Source organism: Callorhinus ursinus, unplaced genomic scaffold, assembly GCF_003265705.2.
Source record: "Callorhinus ursinus isolate GAN/ISIS: 27379988/994484 unplaced genomic scaffold, GSC_fseal_2.0 scaffold4, whole genome shotgun sequence".
In the NCBI taxonomy this organism is placed as follows: domain Eukaryota; kingdom Metazoa; phylum Chordata; class Mammalia; order Carnivora; family Otariidae; genus Callorhinus; species Callorhinus ursinus.
The window spans coordinates 9,497,053-9,518,504 of NW_027397066.1; the positions used below are offsets into that span (position 1 = coordinate 9,497,053).

Below are 21,452 nucleotides of genomic sequence, written 5' to 3' on the forward strand. Positions count from 1 at the left end.
GAGGGGAGGGGGGTGGGGGGATGGGTTAGCCTGGTGATGGGTATTAAGGAGGGCACGTTCTGCGTGGAGCACTGGGTGTTATGCACAAACAATGAATCATGGAAGACTACATCAAAAACTAATGATGTAATGTATGGTGATTAACATAACAATAAAAAATTATTAAAAATAAAAAAAATAAATGAACTGTGCTGCATCTTGACACAAGTCCACAGGGGGTGGGAGGGCAGTTTCTGCTTGCACCCTGCTCTAAGAATCCAAGAGATCCCAGGGACATATAATACTTACATCTGGCTTAGATGTTTATCAGGCTCACCATTTTCTACAACTGCCCCCCCCCCCCGCCCCATTGCCAAGCATGGTGCTCAAGTTCCTACACAGTTTGGTCCCAACATACTTCCTATCTACATCCCCTTCCAGGGCCTGTGGTCTATCAGCACTCAGCTTCTCACCAGTCCCAGAATATGTGCCTCTCCCAGGCTCTGTGCCTTGCACCTCCCCTTTCCTCTGCCTGGAATTCGGCCCAGCTCCACCAGGTGGACTTTTTCTCATCTTTCAATGTCCAATCTAATTATTGACTCCTCTGTGACACCAGCCTCAGATTTCCCTGGGAGACTCAGTCCTTCCCTTTCCTATGGCCTCAGGCATCCTATTACCTCTATTACGGCAGGCATCACAGGGCACAGGATCACTGTTCCACCACTGATTTCTGAGCTCTGTTCAAACAGGAAGTATCTTAGGACCTTTGTTAGCACCCCACTGGACTTAGCCTAAAATCTGGAGATTATACTGCTTTACCTTCTTACGACTTTAATCCATGCTTTCCCTCACCTCCTCCACAGCAACTGGGTCAAAGGAAGCTGTACTGGAGAAGAAATGAGATGTGTTTCTGTTACACCCAAAAGTGGAGGCCAAGCAATGATGAGAACTTTGCCTTCTTTGCCTGGCTTATTCCTACCCTTTCTTCAACACTCACTTCCTCCACAAAGCCTTCCCTAGACCTGGGTAGAACCTGTGCACACCCTGCCCATCGGGTCAGGACCAGTTAGGAACCACCTACAGAACCATGTATGGTGGACCTTTGAACAACACAGGGGTTAGAGGTGCTGACCCCCGTGCAGTCGAAAATCCATGCAACTTTTGACTCCCCCTAAATTTAGCAAGAACCACAAAAGATCACTTTTTACTGCCCTATACAATTTACTGGAGAGAGGAAGTGCTCAGTGGAGGTGATTAGCACCACAGGTGTTTGAAGTGAATGCTTGCAACATGTGAGCTCACCACAATAGCAACGGGAGGTGGCTACAAAATTGCCACAGGAGTACAGTGTGTACTACAGTTAATTTTATGCATTTATGGTTTAATACTGTGTCTTTACGTTTGCTTACATTTGTCTCTACTGAGAATGGTGCCATGTATGGTCTATAACTGTGCATGAAAGTTTTGATAAATGCTAACTTTTTTTCTTTTAAGATTTTATTTATTTGATGGAGAGAGACACAGCGAGAGAGGGAACACAAGCAGGGGGAGTGGGAGAGGGAGAAGCAGGCTCCCCATGGAGCAGGGAGCCCGATGTGGGGCTCGATCCCAGGACCCCGGGATCATGACCCGAGCCGAAGGCAGACGCCTAACGACTGAGCCACCCAGGCGCCCTGATAAATGCTAACTTTTTATGATAGATATGTGTAAATTTTATGGCAGTAAATGATAAAACAGACTATTATTCACACCTATTTTATGCACTCATGACATACCTAACTTTTTCTTATTTTTTCCAATATTTCTAGGCTTTGTGATTCATCTATGAGTTTTTTCAAGTTGTTGCAAATCTCTCAAATATTTTCCAATATATTTATTGAAAAACATGCATGTAGAAGTGGACCTGCATAGTTCAAACCCATGTAGTTCAAGGGTCAGCTGTACTGGAAACAGAAGGCGGTTCAGCCAGCTGTCACTCTGAATCTATCAATACATCAAGTGTGAAGGCTAAAACCTCAGCCAAGAAGAGAGACAGCAATTCAACCCAGGAAAAGTGAGTGTCAATGACCAGCTGCCAGGTTAAAAGTTAAGAGCCAAGAGAACAAAATGAGGATTTGAGTACAAGACAGGAAAGCTCAAACAATTCAAGAAATGCTATCTCTTGTATGTGATTCCTTGAAGAAACCAGAACCAGATACGTCCCTTCTACATCTATGGAAATCGGGCAAATCTTTATAAGAGCACCCTCTTAATAGCTCATAACTATTTATGCATCAACCACTCCCATGTGTGTGAATTACTTGAGAGCAACAATCTTGTCACCTCTCCCTCTGCATCACCAGCACCTAATATGGTGCATAGGCCTTCAGAAAGGGGAAGGAAGGAGAAGAAGAGAAAAGGAAACAGGAGAGAAAGATACAGGAAAGAAGGGAAGGGAGGAAAAGGGGAGGGGAGGCGAGGGGAAGGAGCAGGGAGGGGGACAGCAGGGGAGGGGAGCGAAGGGGCGGGAAGGGAATATGCTTCTCAAAGTTAACATGGTATAAGAATGCTTGGTTTTAGCCACCTCCGGCTACAAACCAGTTCCTCCAGTGTTCTCCATATTTGCCAAGGATACCATCAACTACCTTGCTCCACTGACCAAAGCCTAGGTGTGATCTCACATGCTTCTCTTCCCCTCACCCTTCACATTGAATTCACCAGCATAGTCTTCAAGCTTCCGAGTAGAAAGCAGATCCAACCCTCCCCACGGCCATCAACACTCCATCCCTCTCCAAGTCCCTACTGAACTCCCACAGCGGCCTCCTAGCTGGCCTTCCTGCTTCCTCTCTAGCTTTCCCACAAAAGCCAAAAGGATATTCAAAATTTTTTCTGTTTGAGTATAACTGACACCCAATGTTAGATTAGTTTCAGTTGTACAACTTAGTGATTCTATTTCTTTATGTGATGCTATGCTCACCGCAAGTGTAGCTGCCATCTCTCACCATACAACGCTTTTACAGTACTATTGACTATATTCCCTAGGCTGTACCTTTTGTTCCCATGACTTATTCATGCCATATTTAAGTGTAAGTCATAATATATCATTTTGCTGATCAAAATTCTCTGATGGTGTCTCTTAAACCTTAGTCCAAAGTCGAAGTCCTTGCAGTTGCCCACGGGGCCCTGTGTAATTGGAGCCTGCCTGCCCCTCTGATCTCACCTCCCTTGACCGCACCTGGAACACCAGGGTCTAGCCACACGACCTTCATTGTATTCCTTGAACATATTACACTCTGCAACTCAAAGACTTTGATATTGTGTCTTTGTATGGCTGCCCCTTCATTCAAAGTGTCAGCTTCTCAGAGAGGGTTTCCCTGGTGTCCCTAGTGAAAGTAGACACACACACACACACACTCACACACACAAGCATATACACACATACACAACACTCACATGCACACACATGCACAATTATATACAATCACACCCAAAACATACACACATATGCCCACATGTACACATTCACACACTCATGCACATATCCACCTGCATTTATACACACACATACATTCACAGGTACACACACATTCATACACACACACACACACACACATACACACACACAGGTTGAAGCCATCATAAATGTAAAGTTAAGAGTTAGCTGCACCTTCCAGGCTGGTTCCTACTGAACATTCGATGTTTCATTTGTCCCCCCAAAAATGGCATTCTTTACTGTAATCTCTCAAGTTTTATGTATCAGCGAAAAACTTTGTCTTGGTTTATGAGCTAGGATAACCTTAGGAACAGAGGGCATTTTTCACGTTTTTCAAAGTAGTCTGGAGAATTGTGTTTTAAGCTCCATATTGAGTTTTATTTAGTTCTGTGGTCTCTCCCCAAAACTGGAGCAAGAGACTCACTTTGACAGCCGGATCTTACAAGGACTGAGAAACAGCGGCTTGAATTTTGGGCACCTGAGAGTTGCATGGGACTGTGCAATTCTTATAAACATTACAGGTCTTCTGGAGCCTATGAACTGCTTCCATTTAAACTCAAAAGCCCCATGACATGCTTCCCAGGGCCTGTAAACCCTGTGATACTAGCCAAAATAACTCCCCTGGCAAGAAATAAGCTTCACTTCCCCCCGCCTATAAAGGACCTTGCCTGACCTTTAATATCAATCAGAGGTAACGTGCGCCTGGGAAAGCCCAGGGCTGGGGCCTGAGATGGGGAGCAGGCGTGGCACCCCCAGACCTGCAGCTTTGCCTGGGAGCCCCGCAAACGCTGTAGGCACGCCTGCTCCTTTGGTGGGAGTGCCTGCAAGCTTCCCTGTCCTCATCTTTGTGGAGCAGACATGACTACCAACCCTATGGGGCTGAGTGAGGATCTCGAGGCTTCAGCGCTGGTTGGTGGGAAAACTATCCTGTGCCAAAGACTGTAAGGAGGATGAGGCAGGCTGGACCCCAGGGTTTGACCAGGGGGAGAAGCCAAGCTAAAGCAGTTTAAATATGTGATGGCAGGTGACGTGGATGGAAATTTGGGGTCTGGCAGATGAATGGTGCTCCATAAATGTTAATCTTCCCTAGAGATTCACGACTCACAGAACTTATGCAACCTCAGGATGACCATATGACCCAAATGACTTGGACAAAGCCGGTGTAGAGCTTTTGTCCTGGAATAATTATTCCTTTCACCATCAGCAGTACACCAGATAGGACAACAAAGCACAGGGTCACCTCGGCCAATGTTCTTACGTGTGCAGAAGGGAAATGTGCAGCCCCCAGGGAAGAAGAGGCTTGCCATAGCTGACCGCCACACCCTGACCTCCCCCCACCCTGGAGAAATGCTGGCATCCATAGCCTCCTCTGCTCTCTCAGTGCTTCACCCCCTGGCCCAGGCCTCTTCTGGGCCCACAGTCTGTGTGGGTTTCTGATGGTCAGAAGCACTCTCCTTCTGAAACAGCTAGAATCACTGATAATGAGATGTGTCTATGGCAGTGGCAATCCAGGTCAGTGAACTGACCAGACTGTGGTGACATTCATCATTTACTTAGATCTACAGCAACCTCTGGACCCATCCAAACTGAATAATTAGGACTTATTTGGAGGCTAGTAAAAAGCAAAATGAACCTTTTAGCATAAAGGTGAGTTCTAGTCCTTTTGCATGTCAAATCCAACATCAGATTCTTACCTACACTCCACTAAAAAACATGAGTTCAGGAAAGGATGGACAGGTTTGTCTTCGCAGCAAAGCCCGAAGAAAAGCAGGAAGCAATGGAGGAGGGGAACAAGAAAGGAAGTGGTAACTCTATGAGATGAATTAATTAATCCTTGGTAACTCTAGGAAGTAGATACCATCATCTTCACTTTCACATATAAGGAAGCAGAGGCCTGTCAAGTTTACTCAGTGTGATAGTCTTTGATATGTCAGCACGTCTAGGCTAGTTATTCCATCAAACACAAATGTAGATGTTGCTCAGAAGGTATTTTGTGATGTGATTCATAATCAGTCGCCCTGAAGTGAAGAGAGATTATCCCAGATAGTCTGGTCTGGCCTGAATCAGTCAGTGGAAAGGTCTTAAATGCTGAGCTGAGGCTTCCCTACATTAGAAGTTTAGCTTGTGGACTTTAGGGTCAGCTCCTGCCTGAGAGCTCCAGCCGGCCCAGCCCACCTGTACTACAGACTTCACCTCTACCGAGCTGGTCCCCACAGACAGGTAAGGGAACCCCCTACAATGAGTCCCTTAATATGTACCTCCTCCTGGTTCTGCTTATCTACTTAAATTGTGACTAATGACACCAAGATAGAACACAGTGTAATCAGAGTGCATGCTCAAAACCATGTTCTGGTTCCTTGGGTTGATTCTCTAAAATCCTTTCTCTCCATTTGGGGAATGGTTCACAATCTAATGATAGCCTCATACCTGTATGAGCTGCTGACAGAGCACTGCCTTTTGCTGATACTGGTCAGTTATGGGCAAAACGCCCAAGCCTCAGGTCGGGGAGTGGATGAAACAGGTGAAGGGAGAGGAGGGAGGAAGGAGAATGAGGGCTAATATTTATCAAATATTTACTACATACATATCCAACATTGCCAAGGATTTTCGTGTTCTTTATATAACTTACTAATTGTAAAGACTAATGGCTAGGTTATGGCTCAAAGATATTCACACCCTCCCTCAGGTGTCTGTGGGAGTATACTTTCCTGTCCATAACTTTGGTCTTAGACACTTGACTTTCTTTGGTTAGTGGGGTGTTAGCAGATGGAATACAAGCAGACACTTGAAATGTGCTTAAGAAATACGGTGTGCCTTCATATATCCCTAGCATCACAATGAGAAAAATATACTCTGTTTGGCCCACTGATTCGAGGAGGATGAGATTCATGGAGCAGACCTTATCTCAACATGTAGCTTAGCACCAGGGAGCCAAACCCAGTCTAGGTCACCAAACCCCAGCTGACCTGTAGATATGCAAGTTAAATCAATGTTTATTTTGTATGGCATGAAGATTTTGTGTTGTTTCTTATGTAGCAATAACTGACTGACACACCAAAATAATAAGAGGGAAATAATTTCTACCTATTAGAGCTACATGAAGAGTTTAGAGTCTTTATACAAAAGATTAATCCAGGAACTAATGATAAAGCTGGATTGGGGAACTACAGTCAGGATCCAGAAAGTGGAGGCTACAGTTTTAAATCTCCTTTCCAGGCAGCTATGGTCTCCTTCAGGTCACAAGACTAATGAAGAGTAGAGACCATCAAAGTCACATAAATTTAGACATATTTGCCACGGGCTTCTATAGAGAAAACAGAAAAGGCTGTTATTTTACACAAATTCTCAATATTTGTTGATTACACAAGACCTTACGAATGTTCAGTACCCTCCCTTACTGTGTACTACTTAAAATACATATATATATCCTTTATTAATTAGAAAAGGATTTATGGAGTGGCTAAAACCCTAGGTCAGGATATTCAAGCCCAAAACTAATATGGTACCTAAAGAGTTGCTGCAGAAGTAAGGGGGTGCCTCAGCAGGCTTTACTCCCATGCATCGCCATCCTAGATTCAACCAGAGCAACCATATTTTTAATTATTTTATGCCATAGGATTCTGCATAAAATTCTATTGGAACAGAAGTGAGCCCTGGGCTGACCAGCCCCACAGTAAAGATGACAGCAGAAATCTCTAAAACACATGACCAAAACTAAACTCATTGTTCTTGCCCCCCTAAGACTTCCTTGGTTCCCCTTCTCAGAGATTCTTTTTTTTTCTTAAGATTTTATTTATTTATTTGACAGAGAGATAGACAGAAGAGCACAAGCAGAGGGAATGGTAGAGGGAGAGGGAGAAGCAGGCTCTGCACTGAGCAGGGAGTCCAATGCGGGACTCGATCCCAGGACCCTGGGATCATGACCTGAGCTGAAGGCAGATGCTTAACAATTGAGCCACCCAGGTGCACCCCCTTCTCAGAGATTCTCACTACCATTTATCTTCAGCTAAGTAAGCCAGCAACCTGGAAGCTACATTTATCCCCACTTACCATTCCCATCTCTTCTGTCTCCTAAATAGATGACAAATATATGTATCTCCATCTACTTGGACTATCACCATCCTGTTCTGGCCACCATCCCTTACCTAACTACTCAAAATCTTCCACCATTCATTTATCTACCTTTAACTGATGCCCTCTATGAGACATAGACCCCAAGATGGCCTCCAAGGATCTTCACCTCCTGGTGACATCCTTTCCCTTTGTGTAACCTCATCTCCTTGAGTGTCTTGATCCTAACCAAGAGAACACAGCAAATGTGATGAGCTGTCATTTCCATGAATAGATTACATAGGACTCTGGCTTCTGTCTTCCTAGTGGACTTCCACCCTTCTGGTTTTGTTGAAACAGGCTGCCATATTTGAGCTGCCCCATGGAGAGACATGATGAAGAACTGAGTGTGGCTTCCAGATGAAAGCCAGCAGGGAACTGAGGTCTGAAGTCCACTAACCTGCAAACAATCAAATCCTGCCAATAGCTCCATGATCTTAGAAGCAGATCCTCACTCAGTTGAGCTTTCAGATGAGCCCTCAGCCCCAGCCAGCATTATTTTGATTGTAGCCCCATGAGAGACACTGAGGACCCATCTAAGTCATGTCTGGATACCTGGCACACAGAAATTGTGAGGCAATAATGTATGCCGTTTTACCCCACCGAATGATCATTTGTTACAGCAATAGATAACTAATACCTCCTCCAAGGCACAATTAACCATGGTAGCCTGAGTGACAGTTCTAAACACAGACGTGGTGATGACCTTCCTCGGATTCAATCCCTTTTTTAAATGTCATAGGAAGCAAAAGGTGGCATTCATCAGGTTGTTGTGTTGATGCTTTCATATGCTAACTCATTTATCCATTCAGCAAAGTTAAGGTGACTAACCCCCTTTTTAGATAAGAAAACTGGAAGATTAAGTAACTTATTCAAACTATAAAACTAGAAAATGACAAGTCAGAACTTGGACCAAAATTGTCTGGCTTCAAAACTCTCCTGCTACACCTGTGCTTCCACAAAACCCAAAGCATCCTGATTCAGAATTAGGGTGATACTAAAGCCAGCCTAAGGGATGGATGGGCCTGATATCTTAGGAGAAGAGGAAGTCCAGTAAAACTTGGGGGAGGAGAAAACTGGAATGTTTCTGCACAATGTCTGACTTAGGAGAGTTTTACTGATATCCTTGGAAAAATGGAAGTTCAACAAAAATAAGCTTGTTTATTGTTAATTCCAGGGCTCTAAACTTCAGTGGACTTTGTGAGAGGTGTTTGAAACTCAGTGGTAAAATTCCAGAGCCAGGAGTCTGTGGGTTCCTTGTCATAGGGCTACCCTGTTGGACAACTGCCTGAAAGAGATCTCCTAGTGTAGAAGGCACAGATACCGATCCTGTCCTATCTCAGCTTCAAGTGTCCCCTGTAGCAAGAGTAAACCCTCCTCTTAATTCACCATTAGACACTCTGGCGGAAACCTGAACCTCCTAGAAGTATCCCATTAACCTCACAAATCCCCCACATACCAGAAGCTGCATCAGCCTTTAAAAAACCAAAAGAGCAGAGGGGAAAAGCTCACAGAAAGCTTACAAGGATGTTGAGGTGTTACAGGCGTGTTCTTAGAGACAAGGCCTTTGATAAATTGAACATGAGTCTCTAAGAGAGGGAAGAGCCAAGAAGTCAACCTCTTCCTCCCCTCAGATTTATGAATCTTCCAGCTAGAGGCAAAAGCACCTCTCCATCAAGATCAAAGCTCAGAGAGGTGAGAAGAAAGGCAAGAAGACCAGAGGTTCCCCTGGGATGGAAGCATGTCTGCTTTATGTAACATACATGGTCTGTGTTCTAGAAGGCATGTTGCAAAGGAAACCCATTTAATAGTCCTCATAAAATAAATACTTCCTTTGCATTAAAAATACAAAAAATGGATATGTTCCTTGCTTGGAATGTATAAAGCAAAGGTTAAAAGTTCCACCATGTTTTCTGCTCATGGAAAATCACTTTTGATTCATCAGCCCAGAGTCCAGGTACTTTCCTGAAAGAATTGAACTTGTAAACAGAGAGTATTTGCAATACTTCAGCTGCCACAGGCCGTTGTGTCAAGGTACTTAATGGGTAAGGGCGTTTCTAGTCATCGGAGTCAAAGCAGGTTCCCAAGTTGGGCTGAAGAGATAATAGCCACGGCAGAGCCTTAATCAGTTACAGAACTCCATGATGTGCATCCTTAGAAGACTCTGCATAAATGCCGCATGATTCACAGACTCATTGATATTCCCTTTTCAATATTTGCTATTTGTTGTGATGGTCAAGAGTGGAAAGCAATTAGGCAATGCTGTGTTTATGGAAAAAGAACAAAGGCTGAGAAAAACCAACTTCTCAGTTCTAAGAAAAGAAACACCAAAAAGGAAATGAAAATATCAAAGGGCCGTTCGTCCCATGATGCATCTTTCAGCCAAATGCAGCCACGTACCAAGGGCTGCTCAGCCTGGTCTGAGGAACACCTCATTCCTCGACATTTACAGAATTTGCAAAGGCTGCTCAAGGACAAAAAAAAGCCACATCAGCATCCAGAAGATAAAGCACTGAACTGGGGTAGGAGTCAAAGGCATTGCTCCTGATCTGGATCCATCTCGTCTCTTAATCCATCTGTAAAACGGGACTGATACTATTTATGTTGTCAAAATCACTTCATTATTTAGTCAGTCCTTTGTTTCTTTCAATCTCTCTAATGTGTAAGGCACTGGGTACAAAAGTGAGTGCCCATAAAGGGTCCCCAGGCAGCAGGGATGATGAGACAGATGCGTGGAAAATAACATTCTCATTGAGCGTGATAAGTGTCATATCAAATAACCAACCAGATGAAATGGTGTCATCGGCAGCCAGAGATGTAGTACCTCCTCTCCCACAAAAGCATGAACTGTGAAGGCACGTCTTTTCTTTTCCCACCCCATTCATGGTACCATCGTCCTTCCTTACTTTTTTCTTGTGGCTTAAATTTCCCCCCTTTGTTTTATGTTTATTCTCTCTAGAAATATTGTCTAATCTTTGTAAATCCTTCCTCGAGCCAAGAGGGTTATAAATGAAGGGACACGCGCTTGCCTGGGAGAAGCCTCCATAAACTTGTGCTCGACTGTAAGTGACTGATGGACGCATGAGACGTGCACAGCTGGAACTGCTCGACACCATAAAGCAGTGTGGTGCCTGTCCTGATGATGATTATCTCCATGCAAAATATTTCCACTTGTATCAACACAGAATGGAGATTTATATAAATCTTTCCTCACAACAGATCTAACGGTGGTTCTAAGCTACAGCAAAACAAGCTACATATGCCCAGGACTGGGGTAAACTGGAAACATTCACTGGGTCTCAGGCTCCCCTTGTGGCTCACCTCAATGTTCACCAGGTGAATCTACTTCTCCAGACACCCATGTACCCCCAGGACAGAACCCCGAGCCCAGTCCCCAGGCTCTGAGCTCCCTTCTGTTCTGAGACAAGGACCTGCCAGAATCATCTTCCTAGAACAAAGGCTGTAAATAAGGGAACAGATAAACACATGCCCCCCCCACCCCAAACACTAAGGGGCAAACCAACCAATCTCAAGCTGGTCCTGAGCCAGAAATCCTGTCTTCTCTGTTCTGCCTCTCTGAATATTACTTATCTTCAAAGCCCAGTCCAAAGGCCACAGCCTCCATAAGGCCTCCCTCCCCACGTCCCCGCAGCATGGTCCACCACCTTCTCCTTGCCCCCAGCCCCTGTCATAGAATCGCTGCATTTTCTCTGCACTCAGTGCTTCCTCTGACAGGCTCCTGGAAGCAGGGACTGTTCCAAACCCATTTGACTCACCCTTGGGAGCCCTTCACCAGCAATGAGCATTGTGTCCAGAATTTGCTCCATGAATCCTTATGAAATCACTTTCTTTTTTCCAGTTTCCCTTTTCTTTCTTATAACTACTTGGATAATAAATAACACTAAAACTCTTCAAAGGGAAGAATCATCACGTATTATGTGTCAGGCCAATAAACAGGAACATGTGTTTTCTTTAGCTGAGTGTGAGAACACAGGCTACAAGGACCTGTTTCCTTTTTCCCTGTGGTGAAGAGGAAATAGTACAGGGTGGCCCCAGAGGGCTCCAAGTTCGAATCCTAACTCCATAAATTTAGGATTTGTGTGATTCTTTGTCTCTGATCCTCTTTGGCTCTGTTTTATCATCTGCAAAACTAGGAGTATGAAGGATTGTAGGGAAGATTCAAGAAAACTCATTAGAGCCCCCAGGCCCTGGAACACAGTGGTCACTCAATAGACGTGGCCTCTTTCCATCCCCCAAATGAAGAAACCAAACTAATCCCATCCTCCTAAGAGATGGGGGGAAAATATATGAAATGGAATTGAGCAAAGTCAGAAAAAGCAAGCACATTTGTATGAAGAGCCCTTCCTGCTCATGTCAGTATAACTGAATAATTCATGTTTGCACCTAAGGCAATTAATGGCCAAGGTCCACAGGCATCCATCTGTGCTTTAGACACGGGAATTTATATTAAATTTTTAGCATGCTTAGGATACATAATTCTGAAACTAAATAAGATTGAACTAATGATGAAAAGCATACCATTTTTTAAAAGCCAAATTTTGAATGTTTTTCTTAACAGAGCATTAGTGTACCACTCTCTCTATATATGGGACTTGAACCATCCGCTCTATTTTAAAAAAAGAAAAAGACATAATGAAAAGAGGTCCAATCATAATTGGTAGTAAGAAAAATTGCATTCCTCCTGCCCTTTGCACAGGCATAGAGCCATCAAAGTGTTATGCCATAAAATTTAGATTTTTGAGTTTTGAATGATTTGCAGTGGAGCAGAACTTATAAATCAGAACAGTAACCATTGCTATGAAAAGAGATGTATGTTTTTCCAAAATGTCTAAATGAAATACTTTAAAACGCGCTAAAAGACCTGCACAGTTTTCCAAAGGCAGCCATAATTGAAGTTAATCATTCTTGTTTGGACAGAAGGAAACTCACTGACACCTGGGCACCTCCCCCTCCTTGAGATGAAGAGATCAAACAGTCATCATCTCTTCTTAGGAAAGCAATTAATCATGGCAATATATCATGCTATTGCAGCTCAGTTTCTAGCCTTGTCTGTTAGGTTTATAAACCCTTTCTGATGTCTTTGAACGTGTCTTTAATCAGATGCCATTCTTAAAATAGTTAGGATACCGAGAGCAACATGAAAGCCTCGCCAAACAAGAATCCCTCCCTTCCCTCCACATCCCAATATCCAAGCCAGTGGCAGGTCCTCAACACTCTGCCACTCCCGTATGTCCCTCTGGTCTGCACCCCCCATCTCATACCTGGGTCACTAACACAGCCTCCCAATCTCCTGTCTGCCTTTGTGGGGGGAGCACATAGGGGTCAGCTGTCCAAAGCATGATCAACATCATGGTCCTCCGTTTCTCAAAATTCTCCCATGCTGGGGGGCACCTGGATAGCTCAGTCAGTTAAATGTCTGACTCTCGGTTTCGGGTCAGGTGGTAATCTCAGGGTCGGTCTCCACACTCAGCATGGAATCTGCTTGGGATTCTCGCTCTCTCTCCTTCTGCTCCTCCTGCTCTTTCTCTTTCTCTCTAAAATAAATAAATCTTTGAAAAAAAAAATTCTCCAGTGCCTTCCCATTGTCCTCAGCACAAAACGCCCCTACTCATGGCAGCTTACAGGTTCCACGGGAGCCTGCGCACCCATAGTGCTCGTCTGTCCCTTCTCATGGATCCTTCCTATTCTGCAGATGTGCCACTTGAAGCTTACTCCATGGCCCCAAGTTTGTGAAAATTTCTGGATGAACAGATAGAGGTGGATGGATTTAGATATTGTGTACCTAAAATACAGGAAGGGAAAGCACTGAAGTATTAATAGCTTTTATAACTAATGTTTGGGACTTCAGGCAATTTTATATTCTTCTCTACACTTTGGATATTCCAAAATCCTAGTTCAAAATGGGAAAGACACTGAACACAGCCTGTTAGACTCCAGAGGGCAGAACTGGAACTCTGAGATACAAACTCACAAAAGACACAAGGTTCGGGTCTTCAGTGTGCTGCAGGACAGGGATAACAGAAGTCTCCATTCTAAAATTTTATCATCCCCATAAGTCTTTCCCAATAACAGACCAATCAAAATATTTGTTCTCTCTCTCCCCTGAAGTGTGGACAAAGGGCACATGGAGCCAGCATGGAGCATAGAGATAGAGGGCAGCTGCTGAGCACAGTCGTCAGAATTAGGGAGAGGGTCTGAAATCATGGGATCCATCAGGCATCTGGAAATATCAATATACACTTAAACGTTTTCATCCCCCACCACCACCAGATTATAAGCTCCATAAAGGCAGGGATCATATCTATCCATATTATTTGTTCAACAAACATTTGCTGAGTGCCTACTTCACGTAAGCGCTGGTCTAAGTGTTAAGAACACAAGAGTGGAGAAGAGAGACTCGTGGGATCGAATGCTAATGGTGGAGAAAGAAAATAAAAATATTACAAATATTCCTAGCGAGTGATAGGTGATAGCAGGGAAAGACAGGGTGGCTTTTTTAGGTGGGGTGCCAAAAAACACTTTGAGAAGGAGTCAGTGCTGCAGCTGAGACAGGACTGATGGGAAGGAGCCAGCCCCGGGACACTGCCTTCCAGGCAGGGGGATAGTGGGCCAAAGCTCGGAAGCAGGGGTGACCTTGGGGTGTGGGAAGAACAGAAGTAAAGCTAGTGTGGTTGGAGCTGGAGGAGGGAAAGGATGAGAGGCAATGGTAGGAAACAAGGTCAGAGACTGATGGGGGCCAGATTATGAAAGGTCTTACCCACTGTGGTAAGGAGTTTGTCTTTTTTCCAAATGCCATGAAAAGCCACTGGGAGATTTGAGGCAGGGGAGTGAAGTGATCTGATCTAGCTTTCTAAAAACTCATTCTGGCTGCTGTGTGCGGAATGGGCTCGTGGACACAGGAAATAAACAGGAAGCAACCTCTGAGAAGATGGGGTCTTAGGGATAGAATGATGCCATGGAGGAGAGAAGGAATGGCTTCCAGGCTGGAGGTGAAGCTGACAGGATCACCAGTCAACCAGGCTTGGAGAGCCTGAGAATAAGGAAACATGGGGATCGAGGATGATCCCCAGCTTTGGAGCTTATTCACAGGTGTGTCCCCAGCACCCCAGTCAGGTCCTGACACAAGGAGCACTGGGCGATTATTTGAGTGGAAGGACGGATGGAAGGGTGGATGGATGAATACACGGATAGAATGATTGTGAGAGGGAGATCCTAGAGCAACTCTACGTGTGGGGTGTGAGGGAGGAGGCAGCAGCCATCTTCCCCAATTCCCAACGTCCCACCAGGCATTTTTTTTTTTTTTTTGAGAGAGAGAAAGAGAGCATGCACACACAAGCGGTGGGGGAGGGACAGGGGAAGGGGCAGAGAGAGAATCCTAAGCAGGCTCCACAGCCAGCACGGAGCCCAACATGGGTCTCAGTCTCACAGCCCTGAGATCATGACCGGAGCAAAATCAAGAATTGGTCGCTCAACCGACTGAGCCACCCAGGCGCCACCCACCAGGCATTTTCTGGGGGGCTTCATAGGGATAGCAGTGGGGAGGACCTGACTTCAGAGCAGGTAGACATCATTGATGCCACAGAGTGAGACAGACCCGTATTTAAGATCTAGCTCCGCCACTCAGTGTGTGTCCTTATGTGACTTTGCTAGTCTCTCTAAGCCTCAGTTTCTTTATCTGTAAAATGAGATCGTGTATTAACCTCACAGTCCTGCATCTGCTGCACGTGGCTTGTGTGGTCGTGGGTGAGCCACCAAAGCCCTCTGAGCCTCATTTTTCGTACCTGTCAGATGGAACAAATGACCACCACTAGCTGTCTCAGAGGATGCTTGGAAAGTTCAGTAACACAACAACAGGTTGGTATAGGAGTACCCTCCAGGTCACCCCTCCAGAAGTTGCAGGCTGGGGCACGGCTTCTCCACGACATCTGAGCCAGCAGAGCCGAGTGAGGGAGAAGGATGCCCAGAGACCAAATCAACCTGCGGACTTGCATGGAGGCACAATTCCCTTTTCCCCTAGTCCCACAGGGCCATTATTCCTGACTGTCACGGTTCCAAAAGAGGCAGGGCTGTGTCCCACAGGTATCTGTCAGGATGTGAAGAGAAAAGGTTTTAAAAAGCCAGAAAAGAGAGATTTGGGAGGCCTGTGTGGTCTTCCATACAGCCTGTGGGAAGAGCGCTGTATTGTGCGCACTCCAGCCCTAATTGAGGATGACGGACTGGATAAATGTATTTATAGCTGCAAAACCCAGAGCTTTCTGGCGTGTTCCCCATCCTGCTCTCAATGCCCCACACCTGAGGCCCACTGGGCAGGCGGGCAGAGGGGCAGGGAGGTACCAGAGAGCAGCAGAGCCAAAGGACCAGATATAAATCCCATCCAGACTTCCTTTCCTAAACCCAGGAAATACCAGTCAATTTATATCTCATCATCCTAACCCTGCAGGTCTGGTTAATGGTTTGACCCGTGTATTCTCTCCTTTTCCAAAATCTTGTCCCGTTCCCTCTTAACTTGATTTACTCAACTTACTTCAGCTGCTGACTTTGGCAGCTTTTCCAGCTCTCCACCGACCGCTGCACGCGGGCATCACCCCGAGCGAGTTCCTCTGTAGCAAGGGCGCAGCGGCTCTCCCTCCGAGCTCCAGAAGGTGCCCGCCCTCCTACCTTGCGCCGGAAAAACACCCTCCCCCCGGCCCCGCCCCTTCTCACTTTCACCGCCCTGGCACACTCTGGGGCGCAGCATGAAAAGCCAGGCTAAAAGGGGCTTGTATTTTTACACCATATTTGAGTTAGCTGTTTTATCTGGACGTGAACCTGAGCAGGGAGACGAGGGGGAGAGAGAGGGGCTTTATGAACTCAAAACCAAAATAGACCGTCCAAGCGAGGCTGAGTGAAGTCACTGAATGTGCCGTGGAAAATACTTTCAAGGCATTTTATAAATTTTGCACCCAAAAAAATGCCCCAGCCAAGTTGGACTAGCTGCTTTCAGATATTCAAATCCTCCATTTTCCCGTGATTTTCCTTATGGCTCAGGGACTTAAGAAAACAATGAGAACGTGTCCCAAAAAGTTGGAGGAACACGGCACATAAGCTCACTTTCCTACAAATGAGCCACAAAAATTAGAGGCTCTGCAAAGAAAGTGACCTCAGAATTCTCCCTCCTTCTTCTCCCTTACCTTCTCTTCTTCCTCTTCTCACCACTACCATTAACATTAATTGACCATATCACCAATGGTTTCTGCCTCCTGGGCTCCTGGTTCTACTCAAGCTTCAGGGGCCGGGGTTTGGAGGGACATTGTTAACCCCAAAACAAAACTCAGCATCTTTAGTGCTTTTCCCTGAGAAGTCTGCTCACTGCGAAGACATCCTGAGTTTAATGGCTTCCACTGGTTTGCTGTGTCTGTGCATGTCTCCTCTCTCACACAACCCCCCCCCCGATGGAGGGCACCCCCAAGCCCCACATCTGTGTCCTCTCTCCAGGGCTTTCCCTCCTTGTGGCTCGCCTGCTCTCTCTCAGCCCTCCCCTCTCAAGTGTCCCCACCCTGTCCTCTCCACCCCATAGCCCTGGCTGGACAGGGCTGGACAGGACACTCACCCCCGTGACTCTCCCAGTCCCCGACCCCACCACCCAACATGTGCTCTGCTTCCCTCCACCAAACTTACTTCTTTCTTTTTGGCTGAGACGGCTGGCTTGACCCAGGTGGCCGTCCTCGCTCTGAGACTTGTTAGCTGTGTGATGTTGAGCCAATAACGTAAACTTTTGGAGACTCTGTTTCCTCTGCTGCAAAATACAAATAATAATATTTATCTCACAGAGTATGAAAATAAGATGCAAAAAAAGCTTATGCGAAACTCTTAACACACTGGCTGGAACATTTCTAATGGTTCACTAAATAAAAGTTGTTGTTTGGCTTATTACCTTGTATAAATACTTGAGTCTAGTCATACCTATTTTTTTATTTTTTTATTGTTATGTTAATCACCATACATTACATCGTTAGTTTTGGATGTAGTGTTCCATGATTCATTGTTTGTGTATAACACCCAGTGCTCTACGCAGAACGTGCCCTCTTTAATACCCATCACCAGGTTAACCCATCCCCCCACCCTCCTCCCCTCTAGAACCCTCAGTTTGTTTTTCAGAGTCCATTGTCTCTCAAGGTTGGTCTCCCCCTCCGATTTCCCCCCTTCATGCTTCCCCTCCTGCTATCTTCTTCTTCTCTTTTATTTTGTAACATATATTGCATGATTTGTTTCAGAGGTACAGATCTGTGATTCAACAGTCTTGCAGAATTCACAGCGCTCGCCATAGCACATACCCTCCGAGTGTCTATCACTCAGCCACCCCATCCCTCCCACACCCCACCACTCCAGCACCCTCAGTTTATTTCCTGAGATTAAGAATTCCTCATATCAGTGAGGTCATAGGATACATGTCTTTCTCTGATTGACTTATTTCACTCAGCATAACACCCTCCAGTTCCATCCATGTCGTTGCAAATGGCAAGATCTCATTCCTTTTGATGGCTGCATAATATTCCATTGTGTATATCTACCACATCTTCTTTATCCATTCATCTGTCCATGGACATCTTGGCTCTTTCCACAGTTTGGCTTTTGTGGACATTGCTGCTATGAACATTGGGGCGCACGTACCCCTTCAGATCCCTACATTTGTATCTTTGTGGTAAATACCCAGTAGTGCAATTGCTGGATCGTATGGTAGCTCTATTTTCAACTGTTTGAGGAACCTCCGTACTGTTTTCCAGAGTGGCTGCACCAGCTTGCATTCCCACCAACAGTGTAGGAGGGTTCCCCTTTCTCCGCATCCCCGCCAACATCTGTCGTTTCCTGACTTGTTCATTTTAGCCATTCTGACGGGTGTGAGGTGGTATCTCACTGAGGTTTTGATTTGGATTTCCCTGATGCCGAGCGATGTTGAGCACTTTTTCCTGTGTCTGTTGGCCATTTGGATGTCTTCTTTGGAAAAATATCTGTTCATGTCTTCCGCCCATTTCTTGATTGGATCATTTGTTCTTTGGGTGTTGAGTTTCAGAAGTTCTTTATAGATTTTGGATACTAGCCCTTTATCTGATACGTCATTTGCAAATATTTTCTCCCATTCTGTTGGTTGTCTTTTGGTTTTGTGGACTGTTTCTTTGGCTGTGCAAAAGCTTTTTATCTTGATGAAATCCCAATAGTTCATTTTTGCCCTTGCTTCCCTTGCCTTTGGTGATGTTTCTAGGAAGAAGTTGCTGCGGCTGAGGTCGAAGAGGTTGCTGCCTGTGTTCTCCTTTAGGATTTTGTTGGACTCCTGTCTCACGTTTAAGTCTTTCAACCATTTGGAGTCTATTTTTGTGTGTGGTGTAAGGAAATGGTCCAGTTTCATTCTTCTGCATGTGGCTGTCCAATTTTCCCAACACCATTTGTTGAAGAGACTGTCTTTTTTCCATTGGACATTCTTTCCTGCTTTGTCAAAGATGAGTTGACCATAGAGTTGAGGGTCCATTTCTGGGCTCTCTATTCTGTTCCGTTGATCTATGTGTCTGTTTTTGTGCCAGTACCATACTGTCTTGATGATGACAGCTTTGTAATAGAGCTGGAAGTCCGGCATTGTGATGCCACCAGCTTTGCTTTTCTTTTTCAACATTCCTCTGGCTATTCGGGGTCTCTTCTAGTTCCATACAAATTTTAGGATTATTTGTTCCATTTCTTTGAAAAAAGTGGATGGTATTTTGATGGGGATTGCATTGAATGTGTAGATTGCTGTAGGTAGCATTGACATCTTCACAATGTTTGTTCTTCCAATCCATGAGCATGGAACATTTTTCATTTCTTTGTATCTTCCTCAATTTCTTTCATGAGTATTTTATAGTTTTCTGAGTACAGATCCTTTGCCTCTGTGGTTAGATTTATTCCTAGGTATCTTATGGTTTTGGGTGCAATTGTAAATGGGATCAACTCCTTAATTTGTCTCTCTTCTGTCTTGTTGTTGGTGTATAGGAATGCCACTGATTTCTGTGCATTGATTTTATATCCTGCCACTTTACTGAATTCCTGTATGAGTTCTAGCAGTTTTGGGGTGGAGTCTTTTGGGTTTTCTACATACAGTATCATATCATCTGCAAAGAGTGAGAGTTTGACTTCCTCTTGGCCGATTTAGATGCCTTTGATTTCTTTTTGTTGTCTGATTGCTGTGGCTAGGACTTCTAATACTATGTCGAATAGCAGTGGTGAGAGTGGACATCCCTGCCGCGTTCCTGACCTTAGGGGAAAAGCTCTCAGCCTTTCCCCATTGAGAATGATATTCGCTGTAGGTTTTTCATAGATGGCTTTGATGATATTGAGGTATGTACCCTCTATCCCTATACTCTGAAGAGTTTTGGTCAAGAAAGGATGCTGTACTTTGTCAAATGCTTTTTCTGCATCTATTGAGAGGATCATATGATTCTTGTTCTTTCTTTTGTTAATATATTGTATCACGTTGATTGATTTGCGGATGTTGAACCAACCTTGCAGCTCAGGGATAAATCCCACTTGGTCATGGTGAATAATCCTTTTAATGTACTGTTGGATCCTATTGGCTAGTATTTTGGTGAGAATTTTTGCAACCATGTTCATCAAGGATATTGGTCTGTAATTTTCCTTTTTGACGGGGTCTTTGTCTGGTTTGGGGATCAAGGTAATGGTGGCCTCATAAAATGAGTTTGGAAGTTTTCCTTCCATTTCTATTTATTGGAACAGTTTCAGAAGAATAGGTATTAATTCTTCTTGAAGTGTTTGGTAGAATTCCCCTGGGAAGCCATCTGGCCCTGGGCTTTTGTTTCTTGGGAGATTTTTGATGACTGCTTCAATTTCCTTAGTGGTTATAGGTCTGTTCAGGTTTTCTATTTCTTCCTGGTTCAATTTTGGTAGTTCATACATCTCTGGGAATGCATCCATTTCTTCCAGGTTATCTAATTTGCTGGCATAGAGTTGCTCATAATATGTTCTTATAATTGTTTGTATGTCTTTGGTGTTGGTTGTGATCTCTCCTCTTTCATTCATGATTTTGTTGATTTGGGTCATTTCTCTTTTCTTTTTGATAAGTCTGGCCAGGGGTTTATCAATCTTGTTAATTCTTTCAGGGAACCAGCTCCTAGTTTCGTTGATCTGTTCTACTGTTCTTTTGGTTTCTAGTTCATTGATTTCTGCCCTGATCTTTATTATTTCTTTTCTCCTGCTGGGTTTAGGCTTTATTTGCTGTTTTTTCTCTAGCTCCTTTAGGTGTAGGGTTAGGTTGTGTATTTGAGACCTTTCTTTTTTCTTGACAAAGGCTTGTATTGCTATATACTTTCCTCTTAGGACTGCCTTTGCTGCATCCCAAAGATTTTGAACAGTTGTGTTTTCATTTTCATTCGTTTCCATGAATTTTTTAAATTCTTCTTTAATTTCCTGGTTGACCCATTCATTCTTTAGTAGGATGCTCTTTAGCCTCCATGTATTTGAGTTCTTTCCAACTTCCCTCTTGTGATTCAGTTCTAGTTCCAAAGCATTGTGGTCTGAAAATATGCAGGGAATGATCCCAATCTTTTGGTACCAGTTGAGACCTGATTTGTGACCTAGGATGTGATCTATTCTGGAGAATGTTCCATGGGCACTAGAGAAGAATGTGTATTCCATTGCTTTGGGATGGAATGTTCTGAATATGTCTGTGAAGTCCATTTGGTCCAGGGTGTCATTTAAAGTCTTTATTTCCTTATTGATCTTTTGCTTAGATGATCTGTCCATTTCAGTCAGGGGGGTGTTAAATTCCCCCACTATTATTGTATTGTTGTCAATGTGTTTCTTTGCTTTTGTTATTAATTGCCTTATATAATTGGCTGCTCCCATGTTC

The 21,452-nt window shown here is 44.5% G+C and overlaps 1 long non-coding RNA gene across 1 annotated transcript in view; it reads right to left on the bottom strand.

The window, feature by feature from the left end:
* LOC141372437 (uncharacterized) overlaps positions 1–8,060 on the bottom strand; it is an 11,659-nt gene extending 3,599 nt beyond the window's left edge. Inside the window, exons 1-3 of the long non-coding RNA XR_012377690.1 lie at positions 7,962–8,060; positions 7,692–7,746; positions 799–865 (exon numbers count right to left, since the gene is read on the bottom strand). This is a non-coding gene — a long non-coding RNA (uncharacterized lncRNA). The remainder of the gene's footprint in view (positions 1–798; positions 866–7,691; positions 7,747–7,961) is intronic.
* Between the last annotated feature and the right edge of the window lie 13,392 nt (positions 8,061–21,452).